Source organism: Nicotiana tomentosiformis, chromosome 2 (assembly GCF_000390325.3).
Source record: "Nicotiana tomentosiformis chromosome 2, ASM39032v3, whole genome shotgun sequence".
Lineage (NCBI taxonomy): Eukaryota > Viridiplantae > Streptophyta > Magnoliopsida > Solanales > Solanaceae > Nicotiana > Nicotiana tomentosiformis.
In genome coordinates this window covers 129,277,636-129,288,334 of record NC_090813.1, presented here as the reverse complement: position 1 = coordinate 129,288,334, position 10,699 = coordinate 129,277,636, and positions in this window count along the sequence as shown.

The following is a 10,699-nucleotide window of genomic DNA, read 5'->3' as shown; positions in this document are numbered from 1 at the left end:
CTGCAATCTGATAGGCTGAGCAAGTCTGTCAATAAACCTCCTCACCCTCCCTCTCTCTCGGTGGGAAGCAGAAGAATAGCATGATGGGCCAAATCCACAAAACGGGTCTCATACTGAGTAACAGTCATACTGCCCTGCTGGAGACGCTCGAACTGACGGCGACGCTCCTCGCTCAATGTGATAGGCAGAAACGTCTCTAGGAAGAGCTGAGAGAACTGGTCCCAAGAAAGAGCAGGTGACCCAGCTGGTATGGTCTACAAATAATCTCTCCACCATTTCTTTGCGGAACCAGTCATCTGAAATGCAGCAAAATCGACCCCATTGGTCTCCACTATACCCATGTTCCGTAGAACCTCGTGACAGCTATCGAGATACTCCTAGGGATCCTCTGAAGGAGCACCACTGAAGTGAACTGGGAAGAGCTTGGTAAACCTGTCCAATCTCCACAAAGCCTCAGAATACATAGCTAACCCATCACCGGTCTGTAGCGTAACAACCGGCTGAACTACTCTGACTGGATAAGCTGCTGGAGCCGGATACTTGGGAGCTATCTGCTTCGGAGCGGGAATAGTGGGAGTCTGGGCCCCTCCTCCAGCCTGAGAGACAGTTAGTGCCATGGGAATTGCGCCAGTCTGGGCCACACTCTCCATAAGGCCCACCAAACGGACCAAAGCGTCCTGAAGTACTAGGGTGGCAATGAATCCCTCTGGAACCTGAGCTAGTCCGATAGGAACAGTCTGGGCTGGAACCTCCTCGTCAAGCTCTAACTGAGGCTCCACTGCTGGAGCTGCTGCTCGGGCTCTGGGCTGAGCCCTGCCCCTGCCTCGGCCTCTGCCCCTCGTAGGAGCTGCCACTAGGGGTTCTGGCTGCTGCACAGCTGAGGAAGCAATACTTCTCGCCATCTATGAGGGGATAAGAGTAGAAGAGTTCAATCAGTATTGAGAAAACCAAATCCCACGACAAAGAAGAATAGAAGTGAAATTTGTTCCTAAACTTCACAGCCTCTAGAAGATAAACATAGATGTCTCCGTACTGATCCTCCATACTCTACTAAGCTTGCTCGTGAATTGTGGGACCTTGGAAACCTAGTGCTCTGATACTAACTTGTCACGACCCGGAATTCCCACTGTCGTGACCCTAATGGCGCCTAATATTTCACTTGCTAGGCAAGCCAACGTTAGAGAATCATTAAACCAATCCTTATTCCATTCAGTGATTAACAGCAAATTAGCTAAGATGAAATATAGTGAGTGCGGAATAATATCAAAATTTAATTAACTACTACCACCCGGATCTGGAGTCAAATTTCACGAGCATTCTAGAATTCACTACAAGTAATAGTCTGAAAGAAATACAACTGTCTAAATGAAAGAAACATTGGAACAGAAAAGATAGATGGGGACTTCAATGTCTGTGAACGCCGACAGATCTACCTTGAGTCTCCGGATAGCTGTCCAGTAGCAAAATCTCGATCAACCCGAGCCGGTACCAAAATCTACACAGAAAGTGCAGAGTGTAGTATCAGTACAACCGACCCCATATACTAGTAAGTATCGAGCCTAACCTCGACGAAGTAGTGACGAGGCTAAGGCAAGGTACCTACAAATCAACCTGTACAATTTAATAGTGTATATACAAATAATAGTAATGAAAAGCTAGACAGGAAATATCGGGATGGGGAAATAAGCTGGGGGAAATACGAGATAAGGAACTACAGCAAAATGATTACTAGAACAACCAATATACTATGAATCAATAGAAACAACGAATACAGTAAAGGAAAAATGCACGGCATCACCCTTCGTGCTTTTACTCTCAACCTCACCATAAAAACAATAGAAACGGCACGTCATCACCCTTCGTGCATTAACTCTCATATCATGGCACGGCATCACCCTTCGTGCATTAACACTCACAATATGGCAAGGCATCACCCTTCGTGCTTTTACACTCACAATATGCACGGCATCACCCTTCGTGCATTAACACTCACAATATGGAATGGCATCACCCTTCATGCATTAACACTCACAATATGGCACGACATCACTCTTCGTGCATTAACACTCACAATATAGCACGGTATCACCCTTCGTGCATTAATACTCTCCCTTGCCATAATGCAATGAATAAATAATAACATGGAGATAGAATAACAAGTACAAGATTTACTTCAACATTTGATTCCACAATATCAATATCAACTTCGAAATAAATACTCAATTATCACCAGAATATCCGTAAGCATGATAAGAATGATAAGTTTAATGACATTAGATTAAACCTATAGCAATTAGGCATGGGAAAGAGACAATATAAGAAAAATGGGAGAAACAGGGAAAACAGGTAAATTGGTGGCGCATAAGTATTCGTCACCTCACATATACGCCGCTCACATAAATTTCACCTAGCAAATAATCTGAGGTTCCTAATTCCCTCAAGTCAGGGTTAACCACGACATTTACCTTGCTCTGAAGGCCATTTAATTCTCAATCATAGCTTTTCCTCTAGAATACACCTCCAAACCACTCGTATCTATTAAGAAATGACTCAATAATATCAAATATTGCTAAAGGAATCAATTATATTGCATAAATTAAATTTCCCAAATTTATCTCCAAAAAGTCAAAAATCGATCCCGGGCACGCTTGGTCAAAATCAGAGGTTCGGACCAAAATCCATTTACCCATTCACCCCTGAGCCTGGATATATAATTGGTTTTGGAATCCGACCTCAAATTGAGGTCTAAATCCCCAAATTTCCGAAATCCCTAGTTTCTATCAAAACCCCCAATTCTACCATGAAAACTCTAGATTTTAAGTTGAAAATTTATAAAATGAAACGGGTAATTGAAAGAAAATGATTTAGAATCCCTAACCAACACTTTGGGGAAGAAAATGACTCTTGAAAATCGCCTCTAACCGTTTGGTTCTTGAAAATGTTGAAGAAATGGCTTAAGTCCCGTTTTGATTCTGTTTTATGCACTGGGCGACAATGTGCATCGCGTTCGCGAGGCCACTGTCGCGTTCGCGAAGAGCAGAGCTGCCAAGCCTTCATGTTCGCGAGACCTTGCTCGCGTTCACGATGGTTCTCCCCCTAGCCTTTGCGTTCGCGAGACACTGCTCGCATTCGCGATGAAAGAAAGACCAACCCTCCCCCAAGTCCCAAATGCTTCGCGTTCGCGATGAGCCGGTCACGTTCGCGAAGGGTAAATCCTCCATCACTTCGTGTTCGCAACCAGGCTTTCGCGTTCGCGAGAGTGCCTTCACGAACGCGAAGAAGGAAACCAGAAGGCTTCAGAATCTGTAGAAAACCAGATTTTCCAAAGTCCAAACATCCCGTAGCCTATCTGAAACTCACCCGAGCTCTTGGGGCTCTAAACCAAACATGCACACAAGTCTAAAAACATCATACAAACTTGCTCGCGCGATCAAATCACCAAAATAAAATCTAGAACTACGAATTTAGCACCAAATTGAATGAAATTTTCAAGAAAGCTTTAAAATTCCTATTTCCATAACCGGGCGTCCGAATCACGACAAATCAACTCCATTTGTCACCAAATTTCACAGATAAATCATAAATAATATAATGGACCTATACCGGGCTCCAAAATTAAAATACAGACCCGGTATCAACAAGGCCAAACATCAACCAATTCTTAAAACAACTAAATTTGTAGACTTTTAATTTTCATCAAAAATTCGTAACTCGAGCGAGGGACCTCCGAATTCGATTTCGGGCATACGCCCAGGTGCCATAATTCGATACGGACCCATCAGGACCGTCAAAACATGGATCCGGGCCCGTTTATCAAAAATGTTGACCGAAGTCAACTCAATTAATGTTTTAAGGCAAAATTCTTATTTTTATCGATTTTTAACATATAAACCTTCCGGGCCAATACCCAGACTGCGCACGCATATGAAGAGGGTAAAAATGAGATTTTTAAGGCTTAAGAGCACAGATTCGGGTTATAAAACATAAGATGACCTTTTGGGTCATCACATTCTCTACCTCTAAAACAATCGTTCGTCCTCAAACGGACATAGAAAAGTACTCCGCATATCGGACTTGGACTCCCAAGTAGATGTCTCGATAGGCTGACCTCTCCATTACACTCGAATTAAAGGGTAATTCTTTGATCTCAACTAACGAATTTGCCGGGCTAGAATAGCCACCGGCTCCTCCTCGTAAGTCAAACCCTTGTCCAACTGGACAGAGCTGAAATATAACACATGGGATGGATCACCGTGATACTTTCGAACCATGGACACATGGAATATCGGATGAACAACTGCTAAACTAGGTGGCAACGCAAGCATGTAAGCCACCTCTCCCACTCTCTCCAGAATCTCAAAAGGTCCGATATACCTAGGGCTCAACTTGGCTTTCTTTACGAACCTCATTACACCCTTCATGGATGATACCTGAAGCTACACTCTCTCCCCAACCATGAATGCAACATCACGAACTCTGCGGTCGGTATAACTCTTTTGCCTGGACTAAGCTATGCGAAGTCGATCCTGAATAATCTTGACCTTATCCAAGGCATCCTGTACTAAGTCTGTGCCCAACAACCGAGCCTCCCCTGACTTGAACCACCCAACTGGCGACCGACACCGCCTACCATATAATGCCTCATAGGGAGCCATCTGAATGCTCGACCGGTAGCTGTTGTTGTAGGCGAACTCTACAAGGGGCAAGAATTGACCCTATGATCCTCCGAAGTCTATAACACATGCGCGGAGCATATCCTCCAAGATCTGAATAGTGCGCTCGGACTGGCCGTCCGTCTGAGGATGAAATGTTGTGCTCAACTCAACCTGCGTACCCAACTCACGTTGTACTGCCCTCTAGAAGTGTGAGATGAACTGCGTACCTTGATAAGAAATGATAGAAACAGGCACACTATGAAGATGGATGATCTCACGAATGTAAATCTCTACCAACCCCTCCAAAGAATAGGTAACTGCCACAAGAATGAAGTGCGCTAGCTTGGTCACCCTGTCCACAATGACCCAAACTGCATCGAACTTCCTCTGAGTCCGTGGGAGTCCAACAACAAAATACATAGTGATACGCTCCCACTTCCACTCAGGAATCTCTATCTTCTAAAGCAAACCACCAGGTATCTGATTCTCACACTTTACCTGCTGACAATTTAGACACTGAGCTACATATGCAACTATGTCCTTCTTCATCCTCCTCCACCAATAATATTACTGCAAGTCCTCATATATCTTGGCGGCGCCCGGATGAATAGAATACCAGGAACTGTGGGCCTCCTCAAGAATAAACTCACGAAGTCCATCCATATTAGGCACACAAATACGACCTTGCATCCTCAAAACTCTATCATCTCCAACAGTAACCTGCTTGGCACCACCGTGACGTACTGTGTCTCTATGGACAAGCAAATGAGGATCGTCATACTGCCGATTTCTGATGTGCTCAAACAAGGAAGACTGAGCAACTGTACAAGCTAGAACACGGCTGGACTTAGAAACATACAACCTCACGAACTGATTGGCCAGGTCCTGAACATCCAATGCAAGCGGTCTCTCACCAACTTTAATATATGCAAGGCTACCCATACTAGCTGACTTTCTACTCAAAGCATCGGCCACCACATTGGCCTTCCCGGGATGATACAATATGGTGATATTATAGTCTTTCAATAACTCCAACCACCTCCTCTACCTCAAATTGAGCTCCTTCTGCATAAATAAATACTGCAAGATCTGATGATCCGTGAATACCTCACATGTCATGCCATAAAGATAGTGCCTCCAAATCTTCAGCACGTGAACAATAGCTGCCAGCTCTAGATCATAAACAAGGTAATTCTTCTCGTGAACCTTCAGCTGCCGTAAAGCATATGCAATAACCTAGCCACCCTGCATCAATACCGTACCCAAACCAATACGAGATGCATCACAATATACTGTATAAGATCCTGAACCTGTGGGTAACACCAATACCGTTGCCGTAGTCAAAGCTGTCTTGAGCTTCTGGAAGCTCGCCTCACACTTGTATGACCACTTGAACGGGACACCCTTCTGGGTCAACCTGGTCAATGGGGCTGCTATGGATGAAAACCCCTCCACGAACCGACAGTAGTAGCCTGCCAATTCCAAGATACTATGGATCTCTGTAGCTGATGTGGGTCTAGGCCATTTCTATACTGCCTCAATCTTTCTACGATCCAACTGAATACCCTCTGTTGATACAACGTGACCCATGAAAGCAACTGAACTCAACCAAAACTCGCATTTTGAGAACTTAGCATATAACCGGCTGTCTCTCAGAGTCTGAAAAATGATCCGAATGTGCTGCTCATGCTCCTCTTGGCTGTGGGAGTAGATCAAGATATTATCAATAAACACAATCACAAAGGAATCGAAGTAGGGCTTGAACACCAGATTCATCAAATCCATGAATGCTACTGGGGCATTTGTCAGCCCGAATGACATCATTAGAAACTCATAATGCCCATACCGAGTCCGAAAAGATGTCTTAGGGACATCAGATGCCCTAATCCTCAACTGATGCTAGCCAGATCTCAAATCAATCTTCGAAAACACATGGGCACCCTGAAGCTAATCAAATAAATCATCAATCCTCGACAATGGATAATTGTTCTTGATGGTGACTTTGTTCAACTGCCGGTAATCTGTACACATCCTCATCGATCCATCTTTCTTCTTCACAAACAACACAGGTGCACCCCAGGGCGAGACACTAGGTCTAGTGAAGCCCTTATTAAGAAAATCTTGCAACTGCTCCTTCAATTGTTTCAACTCTGGCGGGGCCATGTGGTATGGCAAAATAGAAGTGGGCTAAGTGCCCGGAGCCCGGAGCCAAATCAATGTAGAAATCGATATCCCTGTCGGGTGGCATCCCCGACAGGTTTACAGGAAATACCTCTGGAAACTCATGAACAACCGGCACTGAATCCATGGAAGGAACCTCCACACTAGAATCGTGGACATAAGCCAAATAAGCTAGACACCTCTTCTCGACCATATGTCGAGCCTTCACATAAGAGATAACCGTACTGGTAGAATAGCCAGGAGTCCCTCTCCACTCTAATAGAGGCAACCCTGGAAAGGCTAAGGTCACCGTCTTTTGCGTGACAATCTAATATGGCATGATAAGGTGAGAACTAATCCATACTCAGAATGACATCAAAATCAACCATATCGAGAAGTAGAATATCTACACGAGTCTCAAGACTCCCAATGGTGACCACACACGAACGATAAACACGATCTACAATAATAACATCTCCCACTGGTGTGGACACATACACAGGAGCACTCAAGGAATCACGAGGCATAACCAAATATGAAGCAAAATAGGATGACACATAGAAGTAAGTAGACCCCAGATCAAATAGAACTGAAGCATCTCTACTGCAAACTGAAACAGTACCTGTGATAACAACGTCAGATGACTCAGCCTCAGGCCTGGCTGGGAAAGCATAATACCGGGGCAGGGCCCCACCACTCTGAACTACTTCTCTGGGACGACCTCTAGCTGGCTGGTCTCCACCTCTAACGGCATAACCTCCACCTCTAACAATCTGGCCCCTGCCTCTGGCTGCCTGAGCAGGTGGTGCAGTAACTGGTGCCAGAACCATGGCACGAGAACTCTGATATTGTGAGATGCCCGTTGCCCCAGGGCAAAATCTAGCAATGTGCCTCAGATTACCACAAGTATAACATGACCTCAGTTGTTGTGACTGCTGACCCTGAAACTGACCCTGTCGACCTGAGTAACCACCCTAATAACTATAGAGTGGAGGTGCCATAATAGAAGCTGGTGGTGCACTGTAGGCTAGCTGGTCGGAATAAGGCATATGAGGACCATAACAACCTGAGGCACCGTGGGATGCCTGGAGAGCTGAATGAAATGGCCTGGGAGGATGGCATTTACCAAAAGTACCCCTGCCTTTAGATGAGGCACCGCTGAACTCACCGGAATGACGAGGTCTTTTGTCAGACCCCCGACCTCCCTGAGCAAGAACCATCTCGACTCGTCTGGCGACATTAGCAGCCGCCTAAAAAGAAATCTCACTCCCAGTCTCCTTTGCCATCTGCAATCTGATAGGCTAAGCAAGTTCGTCAATAAACCTCCTCACCCTCTCTCTCTCTCTCTCGGTGGAAAGAAGAAGAATAACATAACGGGCCAAATCCACAGAATGGGTCTCATACTGAGTAACAGTCATACTGCCCTACTGGAGACGCTCAAACTAACGGCGATGCTCCTCTCTCAATGTGATTGGCAGAAACTTCTCTAGGAATAGCTGAGAGAACTGGTCCCAAGTAAGAGCAGGCGACCCAGCTGGTATGGTCAACAAATAATCTCTCCACCATTTCTTGGTGGAACCAGTCATTTGAAATGCAGCAAAATCGACCCTATTGGTCTCCACTATACCCATGTTCCGTAGAACCTCGTGACAGCTATCGAGATACTCCTAGGGATCCTCTGAAGGAGCAACACTGAAGTGAACTGGGAAGAGCCTGGTAAACCTGTCCAATATCCACAAAGCCTCAAAAGACATAGCTAACCCATCACCGGTCTGTGGCACAACAACTGGCTGAACTACTCCGACTGGATAAGCTGCTGGAGCCTGATACTGGGGAGCTATCTGCTCCGGAGCGGGAGTAGTAGGAGTCTAGGGCCCTCCTCCAGCCTGAGAGACGGCTAGTGCCATGGGAAATGCGCTAGTCTAGGCCACACTCTCTATAAGGCCCACCAAACGGACCAAAGCATCCTGAAGTACTGGGGTGGCAATGAACCTCTCCGGAACCTGAGCCGGTCCGGCAGGAACAGTCTGGGCTGGAACCTCCTCGTCAAGCTCTATCTGAGGCTCCACTACTGGGGCTGCTGCTCGGGCTCTGGGATGAGCCCTGCCCCTGCCTCGGCCTCTGCCCCTCATAGGAGATGCCACTAGGGGCTCTGGCTGCTGCTCAGCTGAGGAAGCGGTACGTGTTCTCGCCATCTACGAGGGGATAAGAGTAGAAGCGTTCAATCAGTATTGAGAAAACAAAATCGCACGACTGAGAAGAATAGAAGTGAAATTTGTTCCTAAACTTCATAGCCTCTAGAAGATAAGCACAGACGTCTCCGTACCGATCCTCCAGACTCTATTAAGCTTGCTCGTGAATCGTGGGACCTTGGCAACCTAGTGCTCTGATACTAACTTGTCACGACCCGGAATTCCCACTGTCGCGACCCTAATGGCACCTAATATTTCACTTGCTAGGCAAGCCAACGTTAGAGAATCATTAAACCAATCCTTATTCCATTCAGTGATTAACAACAAATTAGCTAAGATGAAATATAGTGAGTGTGGAATAATATCAAAATTTTATTAACTACTACCACCCGGATCTGGAGTCAAATTTCACGAGCATTCTAGAATTTACTACAAGTAATAGTCTGAAAGAAATACAACTGTCTGAATGAAAGAAACATTGGAACAGAAAAGATAGATGGAGACTTCAATGTCTGTGAACGCCGACAGATCTACCTTGAGTCTCCGGATAGCGGTCCAGTAACAAAATCTCGATCAACCCGAGCCGGTACCAAAATCTGCACGGAAAGTGAAGAGTGCAGTATCAGTACAACCGATCACATGTACTGGTAAGTGTCGAGCCTACTCGACGAAGTAGTGACGAGGCTAAGGCAAGGTACTTACAAAGCAACCTGTACAATTTAACAGTATATATACAAATAACAGTAATGAAGAGCTAGATAGGAAATATCGGGAGGGGGAAACAAGCTGGGGGAAATACGAGATAAGGAACTACAACAGAATGATAACTGGAACAACCAATATACTATGAATCAACACAACGAATATAGTAAAGGAAAAATACACGGCATCAGCCTTCGTGCTTTTACTCTCAATCTTACCATAAAAATAATAGAAACGATACTGCATCACCCTTCATGCATTAACTCTCATATAATGGCACGGCTTCACCCTTCGTGCATTAACACTCACAATATGACACGGCATCACCCTTCGTGCTTTTACACTCACAATATAGCACGGCATCACCCTTCGTGCATTAACACGCTCCCTTACCATAATGCAATGAATAAATAATAACATGGAGATAGAATAACAAGTACAAGCTTTACTTCAACATTTGATTCCACAATATCAATCTCAACTTCAAAATAAATACTCAATTATTACCAGAAGATCCGTAAGCATGATAAGAACGATAAGTTTAACGACATTAGATTAAACCTGTAGCAATTAGGCATGGGAAAGAGACAACATAAGAAAAATGGGAGAAACAGGGAAAATAGTTAAATTGGCAGCGCATAAGTATTCGTCACCTCACATATACGCCGCTCACATGAATTTCACCTAGCAAATAATCTGAGGTTCCTAATTCCCTCAAGTCAGGGTTAACCACGATACTTACCTTGCTCCGAAGACCACTTAATTCTCAATCACAGCTTTTTCTCTAGAATACACCTTCAAACCACTCGTATCTATTCAAAAATGACTCAATAATATCAAATATTTCTAAAGGAATCAATTATATTGCACAAATTAAATTTTCCAAATTTATCTCCAAAAAGTCGAAAATCGACCCCGGGCCCGCTTGGTCAAAACTCGTGGTTCGGACCAAAATCTATTTACCCATTCACCCCCGAGCCCGGATATATA